The sequence below is a fragment of the Pan troglodytes genome, chromosome 19 (genome assembly GCF_028858775.2).
Source record: "Pan troglodytes isolate AG18354 chromosome 19, NHGRI_mPanTro3-v2.0_pri, whole genome shotgun sequence".
NCBI classification, from domain to species: domain Eukaryota; kingdom Metazoa; phylum Chordata; class Mammalia; order Primates; family Hominidae; genus Pan; species Pan troglodytes.
In genome coordinates this window covers 78,005,948-78,020,241 of record NC_072417.2, presented here as the reverse complement: position 1 = coordinate 78,020,241, position 14,294 = coordinate 78,005,948, and the positions used below count along the sequence as shown (strand labels likewise).

The 14,294-nt window shown below is 39.1% G+C and overlaps 1 protein-coding gene across 1 annotated transcript in view; it reads left to right on the top strand.

Moving 5' to 3' along the window:
- The window catches only part of GNA13 (G protein subunit alpha 13), a 46,196-nt gene that overhangs the window by 23,369 nt on the left and 8,533 nt on the right, over positions 1-14,294 (top strand). The gene's annotated exons all lie outside the window — the stretch shown is intronic.

The following is a 14,294-nucleotide window of genomic DNA, read 5'->3' as shown; positions in this document are numbered from 1 at the left end:
GGTGGTACTTTGAGTATGCTGTAATTTTTTAAATTTTTTTTAAATTATTTTTTTTAAAGGCAGGGTCTCATTTTGTCACCCAGGCTGGAGTGCAGTGGTGCAATCATAGCTCACTATGGCCTTGCACATCTGGGCTCAGGCAGTCCTTCTGCTTCAGCCTCCTAGTAGCTGGACTACAGGTCTACCACACACCCACACCCAGCTGATTTCTTCTTTTTTTTTAGAGATGGGGTCTTGCTCTGTTGCCCAGGCTGGTCTCGAACTCCTGGGCTCAAGCGATCCTCCCACCTTGGCCTCCCAAAGCATTGGGATTACAGGTGTCAGCCAGTGTGTCCAGCCTAACTATGCTCTAATGATAACGATGACAGTATTACCCTCATTGAAAACATATCCTATACATCACATCAAGTACTGTGATTTTTTTTTTTTAAATGGAGTCTCGCTCTGTTGCCCAGGCTAGAGTGCAATGGCACGATCTTGGCTCACTGCAACCTCTGCCTCCTGGTTTCAAGCAATTCTCCTGCCTCAGCCTCCTGAGTAGCTGGGATTACAGGTGCCAGCCACCACGCCCGGCTAATTTTTGCATTTTGAGTAGAGACGGGGTTTCACCAAGTTGGCCAGACTAGTGTAGAACTCCTGACCTCAGGTGATCCACCCATCTCAGCCTCCCAAAGTGCTGGGATTACAGACATGAGCCGCCACACCCAGCCTAATACTGTGTTTTTTTCCAGAGAAAAATGAAGTCATAGAGAAAGCCATGGGGCAGAAAAGGCAATATCAAAGATAAAGACCAATAGAATAGGTCCCTTGTGACAACCAAGCAAAATGAAAATGTTGGAAAGGCATTAAATAAAAGAAGTGAAACTGGTCCATGGTAAGCTCTGAGAACCAGGAGGAGAGTTTTGTATGCTGTATGTAAAGCCAGCCTCTGGACTGGGAAGACCTTCTCAAGTCATTATCACACTTAATTTGAAATAAAAATTAAAGGGAGAAAGACCTAGGATAAGAGGTAGTATATTTCAAATGTTTGAAATAGGATGGTTCCAAGATTTTTTAACTTTAAAATCATTTTCAAAGCTGTGAATAAACTTAAAATGTAGTCAGGCCTGGTTTTGTATTTACTGTCTTTAAGGAATTGCATGTAATAGATTTCAGATAGTGTGGGCAGAACAATATCATGGTATATTTCATATTTTTATGTTAATATGTGGAGAGACGAGAGAGGACAGATAGGGTGGGAAATTGAGTGTAAGTACTAATAAATATTACCTTCTGTCTTTTTACTAGCCATATCCTCGGGTTGAATCGAAAAGTCTTGGTTGATTAACCAGCCTTAACCCCAGAGTTTTCCATTTTGTATCTATTTATGTTTGGCATTTAATTCTTGCTGAAAACTTTAGTAAGTACATGCTAGATGGAATGGCTTCTGAATAGACTTCATTATAAGCCTACTGTTATAATGAACAGCTCCTTATTTATATATGACTTTATCAAGATGTTTCCAGGACTGAAATTATTAGTGTATACATATGCGAATTATTGATAAAAGCCTGTATCTAGGTCTCTTTTATACACACACACTCTCTCTCTCTCTCTCTCTCTCTCTCTCTCTCTCTCTCTCTCTCTCCTCTCTCTCTCTCTCTCTCTCTCTCTGTCTCTCTCTCTCTCTCTCTGTCTCTCTCTCTCTCTCTCTGTCTCTCTCTCTGTTGTCCAGGTTGGTGTAGAACTCCTGGGCTCAATAGTTCCCCCTACCTCAGCCTCCTGAGTAGCTGGAATTAGAGGCATGCACCACCATGCCCAACTCTTAGGTCTCTTTTAAAAGCAAGTTAATAAGTTTGCTATTGAATAGCTTTCCCCAAGCATATGCTTAATGAGTCCTGCCTAATAAATATTTAGAAAACATTTTGACCTGGATTTGTTTTGGGATTATAACACTGATGGAAATTAGAAGTATATTATAGGTATATAAAAACCTTACGCTAATAAGAGTAACTCACAGTTGTGATTAAGTATGAATAAACTTAGATTTACAGTTTTCTCTGATATCACTTGATTCTTTTTCCTCTTTGAAATGTTCCAAACTTGCAAAACAAAGGACTTATATATGCATGGGAAGTGTGTAAACCATTTAAACCATTGGGCTTAGCTATTTTAGAACACAGACATTTACAGTCGTGTGCCAGGAAGATGTTTTGGTCAAGGACTGACTGCATATAAAATGGCGGCCCTGTAAGATGATAAGGGCGCTGCCCTATACAGGTGTAGCATTTTAAAAATCTTTTGTAGTGTATCTTTACTGTACCTTTCCTATGTTTAGATACACGAATACTTACCATTGTATTACAGCTGCCTACCCTATTCAGTACAGTAACGTGCTGTACAGGTTTGTAGCCTAGAAGCAATAGGCCATGCCATGTAGCCGAGGTATGTAGTAGGCTGTGTATGCTAGTAATTAAGATGTTCTGCTCTTTATAGCACTTGGTTGGTTCTCTATAAAGAAAAACTGGATATCAACTTTGAATTATACTTTCATTTTTGGAATCACATGTATACTTAGGTTTCAGAAGAAACTCTACTTAATTATCTTGGTAATATAGATTTTCTTTTACTTTCAATATTTTTTTAGTTGTCTACTTTTAAAAGACACTTGTAGGTGATGTTAGCCTTATAACTAAAGAGATCTCAACACATAAAAATTGGATACTTTTTTAAAAAATTGAGATGGGGTCTTGCCATGTTGCCCAGGCTGGTCTTGAACTCCTGGGCTCAAAAAGTCCTCTGACCTTGGCCTCCCAAAGTGCTGAGATTACAAGCATGAGCAGCCATGCCCAGCCAAAATTGGAAACTTTTTAATTCACTTTATTTTGTCCTTTATAGTTGGCTTGTTTTTTTCAAAGTGAAATTTCTGCCATTTACGTACATTCTTAATTGGCCTGCAATTAAATTGTGGACATTTTACAAGATTAAGCAGTGATGTTTTATTTTAGTAGCAAACAAACTTTTGAATAGCCTACTTGAGTGTGATAGTCTTCTGACCTTCATTATAGTCTATAAAATCCAGTAAAATGAAGTTAATTACATGTGTGATGCATATTATTACCTAACATTCTCATTATCAGAATTTGACCTTTGTCAGATTTCCGGTATTAATCATTAGAACATATATTATCTATGACAAAAACAAACCTTTCAAATTCTGCATGATCTGTGATTCTTCACCAGCATCTGGAGATCTAGTCTTGGAGTAGTTAATAGCCCTGCTTGGTCATTACTTTGAATTTGGATCGCTGAAACTTCAGGATTATAAATATTCTGAAAGTTTCTAAATCTGCTCAGAGAAAAAGCAGTTAGGAAGATTTGTCATCATCTTTGCTCCTTCCAAATTCTATCTTTATATTATTCTCTTCAAACTACCAGGATACTTTATCACTTTTATGGGATGTCTTTTTGATTGATGTTAACACTGAATGGTTACTTACATGGAGTAGGAGCTTCCCATTTTGTCTTAGCATCTTCCCGTACCACTGCCTACAGTGCTCTTCAAAGCATTCAGACTTATTGAAAAGAGTCACGCACTTTATGCCACTGAAGATCTTTGCCATGTACCTTTGAGTTGATCTCTTTTCTGTCTTTAGCATTTACATTTATAAACAAGTGGAATTTAGTGGCAGAAAGTTGCCTTTAAAAAAAAACCTTCCCGTTCAATGTATTATGCTTGTGACAACTCTGACATTTGTAGAAATAATAAGATGGAAACAGGATGTCATAAAGGGGAAGTTATAATACAAAAAATTCAACAGATGTTTATGTAGCTATTGCTCTGTACAGGGTAAAATTGCTATCCTAGGATACAGGGAGGTGTAGCAAAGAGATTTTGAGTCTAAATTTGACATGTAGGACTACATATAAAAATAAGTGCCATGAGTGGTATAAACCATAAGTGCAGAAGATATTGAGTGAAGAGTATGATTACCGAGAGTTGGGAAGTTGCAGTGGAGGTAGGGGAAAAATAAGAATCAGGATACATTAAATTCTTGGTTCTGCCACTGAAACAGTTTTGTTGGCTAAGCCACCTAACTTCCCTGACCCTTAGGCTTCTCATCTGTAAAATGGAGCATAAGGTTACTTGTTCTCCAAGCTGTCTTCCAACTTAAAATTTATCTTTGCTCCCTGTATAATAGTAAGAACCCCAGAAGGAGAGGTGGAAGCAGAGGCATGTGGGGGAAATGGTGTTAGGTAGAGGAGGTAGGAATATGCACAGAATTTTCCAGAAGCATGGGGAGATGGGCATGGAGCTTGTTTCATAGGGAAAAGTAGGAGATAATGTTGGAGATAGTCAGTTGGGACTAGCTGGAGACTTCAAACACGAGACATGCTAACTGCATAGCTAATTCAGCATTTATCAGATACTATTATATTTCTCCTATTTTAGGTAGTTCTTGGTAAATACTTTTTGACTCAGCAGCACAACTGAACAGTATCCTTGATCCTTCAGTGTTCACCAAGTTTTTCCCAACATCCTTATGTTTCTCATTCAGGTGAACTTCTCAGTATTATATCAGTAACTCTGCCTCCTTTTTTTTTCTTTTTCTTTTTCTTTTTGTTTTTACCTCCTTTTTAAGAAACAAAATCCATAGTATTCCTCTTTAAGGAAACTGTCACCTAGTTGGGGAAGGCTAGATTCTAGAGACTGCATGTAGAGGCTGTAGCTCTCTGGAAGATGTGTAGGTGGGGGAAGTGGAGGCTGCAGATCGGAAGAAGAAGGTGGTGTGGAGCTGAAGAGTAAAGTAGGGAGGCAGGAATTAGAGATAGTTTGATCTGTATTCCTTGACTTTCATCTTTCTTGGTGACCTGAAAGTTGCTTAAGGTTGTGGCGCTATCATCCTAGTGTTGAGGCCAAGACAAGTGATCTGCAGTCATACCTCTCATGACACATGAAACAGTCTTCTTAGGCTCAAGTATTTCATGAAATGCCCTAAGTACCAGTGAGCTAATTACAAGAGGCAACTGCTACCATTTAGGAAAATTATAATTACAGTGGTTCTTGCAAGTAGATGATGAGCAACCTTAAGAATCACCTGTGAAGTGGGGTTTTTTTTTCTACTTTCTTCCTTATATGGTAGGTGGTATTTTTTTTTTTTTTTTGGAGACAGTCTCACTCTGTCGCTCAGACTGGAGTGCAGTGGCGTGATCTCAAGTCACTGCAACCTCTGCCTCCCGGATTCAAGCAGTTCTCCTGCCTCAGCCTCCCTCCCAAGTAGCTGAGACCACAGGAGCCCATCACTATGCCCGCCTAATGTTTGTACTTTTGTTTTCTTTTGTTTTTTTGAGACGGAGTCTCGCTCTGTCACCCAGGCTGGATGCAGTGACGCGATCTCAGCTCACTGCAAGCTCCGCCTCCCGGGTTCACGCCATTCTCCTCCCTCGGCCTCCCGAGTAGCTGGGACTACAGGCACCCGCCACCGCGCCCGGCTGATTTTTTGTATTTTTAGTAGAGACAGGGTTTCACCGTGGGCTCGATCTCCTGACCTCGTGATCCGCCCACCTCGGCCTCCCAGAGTACTGGGATTACAGGCGTGAGCCACCGTGCCCAGCCTAATGTTTGTACCTTTAGTAGATGGGATTTCACCATGTTGGCCAGACTGGTCTTAAACTCCTGGCCTCAAGTAATCTGCCCACCTTGACCTCTCAAAGTGCTGGGATTACAGGCATGAGCCACCACGCCCAGCCTTGTTTTCTTAACTGATAGAAGTTTTGAATATTTGGTTTTGTTTTGGCCTCTCCCATCATTCTTAGGAAAGCCTTTTGTTGTAAAGGAGAAATTAGCATGTCAGTGTTCCTAGTTTCAAAGAGAGTCCAATTCTGTGATACTCACTTTTTTCAAACATATATATTATTTAACACTATATGCAAATATTTAGAGGGATACAGTGACTAAGAAGGCAAAAACTGTCCCCAGAAACAATACATTGTAGAAAAGGAAATAAAACAAGTACACAGATGATTGCATATGAGGTAGAAAATGACTCATGCCATAGGAGGTGCTGATAAAACCACTATGGAAATTTAAGCAAAAGATTTTCTTAGATTTTTAAAGGGCCCCCAGTGGCTGCTTGTGGTGGTACGCCTGTAATCCCAGCTACTTGGAAGGCTGAGGCAGGAGGACTGCTTGAGCCCAGGAATTTGAGACCAGCCTGGGAAACATAGTGAAAACCTATCTCTTAAAAAAAAAAAAAAAAAAAAAGGTGGGGGAGGGGTGTGAGGTGGGAATTTGGCTTTACTACATAAATAAATCTGGATGATTTGAGAAAGACAGGTGCACTTTGGATTTCTGAGGCAAGAGAAAGGACACAAAAGTGCTAGTGTTAAGATCAGAATTGTAGAAAAATTATTAGGAAGTCAGTAAACTAGATTTTCATAAAATGGTTTCTTTCCTTCTGCTTCAGAAAGTAGTGAGCCTTAAGAATATGCTGGGAAAAGAGGCCGGGCGCGGTGGCTCACGCCTGTAATCCCAGCATTTTGGGAGGCCAAGGTGGGCGGATCACCTGAGGCCGGGAGTTCGAGACCAGCCTGACCAACATAGAGAAACCCTGTCTCCACTAAAAATACAAAATTAACTGGTCATGGTGGCTCATGCTTGTAATCCCAGCTACTTGGAAGGCTGAGGCAGAAGAATCGCTTGAACCTGGGAGGCGGAGGTTGTGGTGAGCCAGGATCCTGCCATTGCACCCCAGCCTGGGCAACAAGAGCGAAACTCCGTCTCAAAAAAACAAACAAACAAACAAACAAAAAATCGAATATGCTTGGAAAAGGTTCATGTATATGTCTTTATAACCACTGTTACATTTTGATGAGTTTCCTTATAATCTCATTTTCTATGCAATTTTCTTAAAAGGTTCATACTATATTAGATCTTGAATGATCTAGAAGTTCTGTATTTTAATGAACCCCCTCTGCTTCATAATTTTTGATGAATTTGTGATTCTTTAGTGTAAGATTCATTTGGCAAAAAAATATTTCTTTAATTATACTTACTTTGGAAATGGCTTTATTTTACAGCCTATATAAACTTGGCTTATGATTTGTGAAAGTGAGTACTGTTTTGTTTTTGTTTTTAATGGAAAGTCTTACATCTAAGCCATAGAGTATTTTCTAGTCATGGCTTCCTGATATAACTATAGATCATCATTCCCTTTGGGGATCAGATGATAAAGTGATAAATTGTATTTGTCAATTATGTTGGTATTGGGACTCTGACCTGACTCAGAGGGATAGTGTAGTCTTGATTTGAAGGATTTGAGGTTTGTTTAAGGGTTGGATGTGATTTTTGTTTTGTCTTATGGTTTTTTTTTTTTATTTTGGTGGAGAGTAGTGATTTGGTCTTATTTTGGGAGTATAAAATATAGAAAATTGTATAGTTTTTGGGTTTTTAGTGATGATTAACTAATATATAAAATCATGATAATGTTTGGCAGAGTAGGCCTCTCATTTTAACTCTGAAAATTAAAACCTTATACATTACTTATAATTTTTTTTGTTGTGTCTTATCTGCTGTTTTCATCATAGTGCAGTTTTTTACCTGTTACCACGTAAAATGATGGAGAGTGCTGCTGCTTAGTCGTGGCTCACTGCAGTCTTGAACTCCTAGGCTCAAGTGATCCTCCCACCTCAGCCTCCCAAATAGCTGGGACCACAGGCGTGCACCACCACACCTGGCTAATTTTTTTGTTTGTTTGTTTGCAGAGATGGGATCTCTCTATGTGTTCTAGGCTGGGTCTCGAACTCCTGGGCTCAGGCAATCCTTGCTCTTTAGCCTCCCAAAGTGCTGGGATTACAGGCATTGAGCCACTGAACCTGGCCAGGGAGTGCTGCTTATTAAGCATTTTTAATTGCTTATTTACCTATCATGCAATGTTTAGGTGTCTATTATAGAAGCAAATTAATTTTGTAAGTTTAATTGAGGTTTCAAGTTCCTTAGAGTCCTATTGCTAAAATATAAGTAGCACTTAACGATAACTTTTCCCATCCGCGCTTCTCAGCACGTTCAGTAATGTTACATCTGGAGTATCAGGTCCATTAATTTTTAACCACAAAATCTGAGTTAGCTTGAAAGCTGTGGACTATGGTGAACATTTGAAAATAGGCTCTAGGGGTATAGACAAGTAGGCAGCTAGAACTGTAGTACAGTAGGAAATAAAGCTTGTCAGAATTGTCAAATAAGTTTTTTTAAAAGAGGGAGCTATATATAGACTTAATTTTATTGTTTATGATTCAGATATCCCAAAAGAAGGCCTGATAGTTTCTTGTGAGACGTGGTGAATTATGAAGAATGCAAATACTGCTTGAAATCCACTTTTACAGCTGGGTGTAGTGGCTCATGCTTGTAATCCCAGCACTCCCGGAGGCCGAAGTGGGTGGGTTGCTTGAGTCCAGGAGTTCGAGACCACCCTGGGCAACATAGTGAAACCCCATCTCTACGAAATATACAAACAATTAGCCAGGCATGGTAGCGAGTGCCTGTAATCCCACCTACGCTGGAGGCTGAAGTGGGAGAATCACCTGAGCCCAGGTGGTCAAGGCTACAGTGAGCCTTAGTGGCTACATTGTGCCACTGTACTCCAGCCTGGATAACCAGAGTTGAGACCCTATCTCAAGAAAACAAAAAACAAGCCCACTTTTACAGTAAGATAAAACTAAACTAAATTTCTTATCTTGGCATTTTTAGACTTTAAAAACAGATTTTGTGTAATTGATCCTAAAAGATGAAATTAATATGAAATCTAGTTTTGAGTAAAATATATATCCAGATTTGAAGTAATGCTAGGGCTGGCTACATCAGAATCACTTCTCTCGGAACTTGCTAAGATTTTGATTGGGTGGATTTGTTTGGAGACCTGGGAATCTGTATTTTTAATAAGCACATTAGGTAATTCTGATAGATTACCAGGATTAAGTGTCATTGGTCTAGAAATGTGTAAAGGGTCAGATAGTATAATATTTCAGGCACTGCATGCCAAGGGAAGAAATCAAGGGCATTATGTAGGTATTTATATAAAAATTTTTATTGATGAGATTAAAAATATAAACTTGTGTGCAAGTTTTTGTGGCTACGAATGTGAAAAAAATTGGATTCTTTTGGAATAACATTTTGTTTATTGGGATTCAACGTTTTAGCATTTTTTTGTCAAAGTCAGTTACAAATATTCCTCCATTCTGATCTGTAATGAGATTTTACACATTTCATCCTTGAAAATATATTTTCACACAGATACTACCAAATGAGCATATGATTGTTTATTTTTTGGAGAAGGTCTTGCTCTGTCGCCCAGGCTGGAGTGCGGTGCCATGATCACAGCTCATTGCAGCCTCAACCCCCGGGCTCAGGTGATGATCCTACCTCACCCTCCCTAGTAGTTGGGACTACAGGCACATGCCACCACACCCAGCTAATTTTTTAACTTTTTGTAGAGATGAGTCTCAGTGTGTTGCCTAGGTGGGTTTTAAACTCCTGGGCTCAAGCAATCCTCCCGCTTTGGCGTCCTCCCAAAGTGCTGGGCTTACAGGTGTGAGCCACCGTGCCAGCCATAGCATATGATTTTTATTGAGCATAGTCAATGCTTGAGAGATACTTACAGAATCCTGTTAGATTCTTCTCAGTGTTTGCCTCTTAGCATGTCATTACATTGCAGATTAACCACTTGAAGGTTAGGTAGAAGCTCTTCATTTGCATAGTTAAATGGATTTTGAAATATGGAAATTTCCTTTGCACTTACATAGGGGTCTGAAAGATGCTGTTGGAACTGTAGTTAGAGTTTAGAAATATTATGTCCACTGGAAATTTGTATGGGAATGGAAGTCTCACTTCTTGTTTTAACTTTTGACAGCAAAGAAAGTATATAAAGCAGTTTGACATTGTTTTGATTAAAACTATGCTAGCTGTCGAAATGACTTTACCAGAGTGTAAGTTTCACCAACAATGCCATTTTGCCTTGTAATTTTAGGTTGAATTCATTCAGAAATCAAATCAGGTCTGCCCTAAGGCTAATTTCCGAAACCATTCAGTGTTCAACAATAGTGGTTAAGGGTAGTTCTTGTTCAGGAAAAGAAATCAGTTCCATCCCTGTGCTCAGAAAAAAGTCAGTAAAACTTTAGCGCTGCTAAGACATCGAACTGTGTCAGAATTTTCACTTTTTGTTTCTGACAGAAACTCATGACCTGCTGATGGTCAAGTTCACAGGAGCGTGTTAAATTCATCACTGACATTACTCGTTCATGAGCACAATAGATTCGTGTGTTTCCCACAAGGTACATGCTCATGAGTAATGCAGTGAGTAACCCTTACACAGGTTTTGCATGTTTGACCCCTTTTCTGTTCCACGCATTTTTACCACCATCAGTTGTAACACAGCCTAGCATATTCCAGTTTAGGTTGTACTCATTTAGTGTTTTCTCAGCTTCTCTGAAAATACTCTCACACGTAGCTCTTCCACATGGACTGTTCATACAGGCTGGTTCTTCAGTCACTTCAAACTTGGCATTGATTCCCTAAGTAAACAACAACTGAGCATTGTGGTAATAAACTCAGCAAGAGCCAAGGAAAACCACTGAAATAATTTGCCATGTTTCTTAATTGACAGTTGATGGTTGTTCCGAGTGTCCTCAACTCTGAGCAACTGCTCTCACTGAAAGGCTAATAGTCTTAAACAAGGTTATTTTCTCTGGCCATATTTCTTCAGCTGTTACAATCAAACATGAGTTACTCACTCACTTGGTAAATGGCATTCCTTGCTTGTCTAACAAAAACTTTGAAAACTTGAAAACACTTTGGTTGCAGTCTCATTTCATTTTTTGTTTTGGTGAAGAAATTCTGCAGTGATAAGCTATTCCATTTTAAAATTTTGCATGTGTTTTGTTTTTGTTTTATGACCATTGCTTTTCTGTGGGTTGGGAGGATTGAAGAAAGCTTAGTCTGTAAATGTTGGCATACATTGTATTCTTCTAGCATAGCTATAGTGTCATTGCATAATAAATAATGCTTTACCATGGAATTTGATAGCAAAATTATTTACATCCCACTGTGCCTTTAAAGTGTGGTATTCAGGGCCTTCTTTTTATTTGGATGGATGTGTATTTACTCCCTTTTTTTTTTTTAATGTCATGGTGTGGCAATACTGGTGACACTTGGAATATTTTCAAGTTATAACTGTGTCACTGCAGTTTGTGGTGCACCAAGCAGTGGTGCAGAGTGATGAGAGTGCAACACACTGCCTCAGTCTCCACTCCTCACCTCTGCTGTTGTAGCCTGGAAGTTCCCATAGACCATACACCAACAGGTGAGCGTGGCTGTGTTCCAGTGCATTTTTATTTATGGATATTGAAGTTCGAATTTCATATCATTTTTACATATCATGAAATAGTCTTTTAAGTTTTTTCCCCAACCATTTAAAAATGAGCCGTACAAAAACAGGCATTGGGTTGGATTTGGCCTTCAGGCTGTATAGTTTGTGGACAGACCCCTGGTCCAGAATCTAGATAAATATAAGGAGCAATCCATTTGCTCTCAACCAGCTCTTCCTTCTGCCATAATAGTAATTCACTAGCACTGTTGTAGTTGTGTATACTTTTTCAGTGGTACTGTGTTGAGGATCATTTGAAAGATCTTAATACATATTGCCAAATTGCTTTCTAGAATATGTTTACCTTGCTTTTTATTAGAAAATCTATATTTGATACCCATCTCTACAAACCTTATGTTATATTCTTAAGGCATGAATCAGACTTTGAATTAAAAAACTCTACTCTTTACCTATTTTCTATAAGCAGAGTTGCCCTTTTCTTATTGACATAAAGCCACTGGTGTTTTTGAGTATGTTCTAAAACAGCAGATCAGTTCTTCTTGTGTGTTCTTTGGCTATCCAGCTTAAATTCCATATCCTTTTAAAGAAGTACATTCTAAATCCTTTCCTTTTAATATTTTAGCTGTGCAGCAGAGAGCATTGAATACAAATGTCACTTGTTGAGTAACTGGGTCGATAAGCTGCTAAGCCTCTCTCTGTATGACTATAAATTTAATAGAAATTATTTTCTAACTTTTGTTCTTAGCTTTTCTGTTACCTTCAAGCTTAGGACCCCAGACCCATTTTGTCTTTACAAGCAAAGGATGTTTATAACAAATTATTGTTGTGAAGTGGGGGCAACATTGAAGCCATTCCCAGCTTAGACACCATTTTGTAAAACTCGTAAGAAATATGGTTCGTGGAACCTCATAGACTTCTAATACTCAAAGGGTAACTGAAGCTCACCTAATACTGTTCGTTGACTTTGTCAGTAATAAAGTCTATCTTGGGGCTGGAACCCAGGTACACTGGCTGCTATGCCATTTAAATGGAGCTGAAATATCCACAAGGCTAAAGAAATACTGGAACACTTTTCAGAGTGCCATGCTACTTTTACTCTTCAGCCTTACTGCAGTAACCTAGAAACTTACCTGTAGTGTTCTGAACAGAAAAAAGAGCTAAGGGCCGAATAAAATAATCTTAAGTTTTTAAAGTGTTAACTGTGAAATGAAATTTCTTTGAAATTTTATTTTTAAAATTTCCAGGCCGGTCATGGTGGCTCACACCTGTAATCCCAGCACTTTGGGAGGCCGAGACGGGTGGATCACCTGAGGTCAGGAGTTCAAGACCAGCCTGGCCAACATGGAGAAACCCCGTCTCTACTAAAAATACAAAAATTAGCCAGGCGCGGAGGCCCACACCTGTAATCCCAGCTACCCCAGAGGCTGAGGCGCAGGAGAATGGCTTGAACCCGGGAGGTGGAGGTTGTAGTGAGCCAAGATCGCGCCATTGCACCCCAGCCTGGGCAACAGATTGAGACCCTGTCTCAAAAAAAAAAAAAAAAAAAAAAATTCCCTTCAGTAACATAAGATGAACTGGGAAAAATATGAGAGCCTCAAGTTACAATCAGCAAAAAGTGAGTCTTAAACTCATAATATTCTTGCACAATACATTAAATCCTTTATTTATTAGCAAAGAACGTGGAAGCAACACCACTTGAATGAGTCACAAGAAAAGCAGATTTAGGATTAACAGACACATGGCCTATGAGGAAAGGAGAACTTAACTTTAAATCAGTGGAACTAACTGAAATTGTTGCACAGGGCAGAACTTAAGTGGTTGGTTATCCATTGAACCACTGAACTTCTTCATGTAACTCTGGGGGAAATGGAGGCCTGGAGGAGTTTAGAGACTTGGCCAGATCACTCCTTGTTAGAGAAAGGACTGAAATTCACATCTGTTCCTTAACATTAATATTAGAAAACAAGAAGACTTTGATCACTTCTGAAATTGTTAGGAAAAAAATATTGAAGGGTAACTTTCTCCCAGTAATTCATATTTTATCTGCCAGACACTTTTGGAAGGTAGGAGGAGAGGATACCAGTTGCCTTGTACTGAGCTTTTTATAAAATTTGAATGAGGACACTAAACACAAAAAGAAGTAATCAGAAGCTGTTGAGCTTATTGAGTCCAGAGACATCATCATTTGTTTCCGTGTCTTCCGTTTTTATTTTTTTAATTTTTCTGTTTTTAATTTTTGTGGGCACATAATAGATTCATATATTTGTGGCGTACATGAGCTGTTTTGATAGAGGCATGCAATGCGTAATAATCACTCATGGAAGATGGGGTATCTCTCCCTTCAGGCATTTATCCTTTATGTTACAAACAATCCGATTATACTCTTTTAGTTATTTGTAAATGTACACTTAAATTATTAATGAGTATAGTCACCCTGTTGTGCTATCAAATACTGGTTCATATTCGTTCACTTTAACTATCTTTTGTACCTATTAGCCGTCCCCACCTCCTGCCACCCCAACCCTTGCTGCCCTTCCCAGCCGTTGGTAACCATCCTTCTGTCTATCTCCATGGGTTCAATTGCTTTGATTTTTAGCTCCTACCAATAAGTGATAGCATGCAATGTTTGTCTTTCTGTGTCTGTCTTACTTCACTTAACATAATGACCTACAGTTCCATATATGTTGTTGCAAATGACTGAATCTCATTCTTTTTTATAGCTAAATAGGACTCCATTCTGTATGTGTATCACATTTTCTTTATCCATTCATCTGTTGATGGACACTTAGGCTGCTTCCAAATCTTGGCTTTTGTGAAGAGTGCCGCAGTAAACGTGGGGGTGCAGATATCTCTCTCCTCCATATACTCATTTCCTTTCTTTTGGGTATATACCTAGCAGTGCCATTGCTGGATCATATTGTGTGATCTTGAGACCAA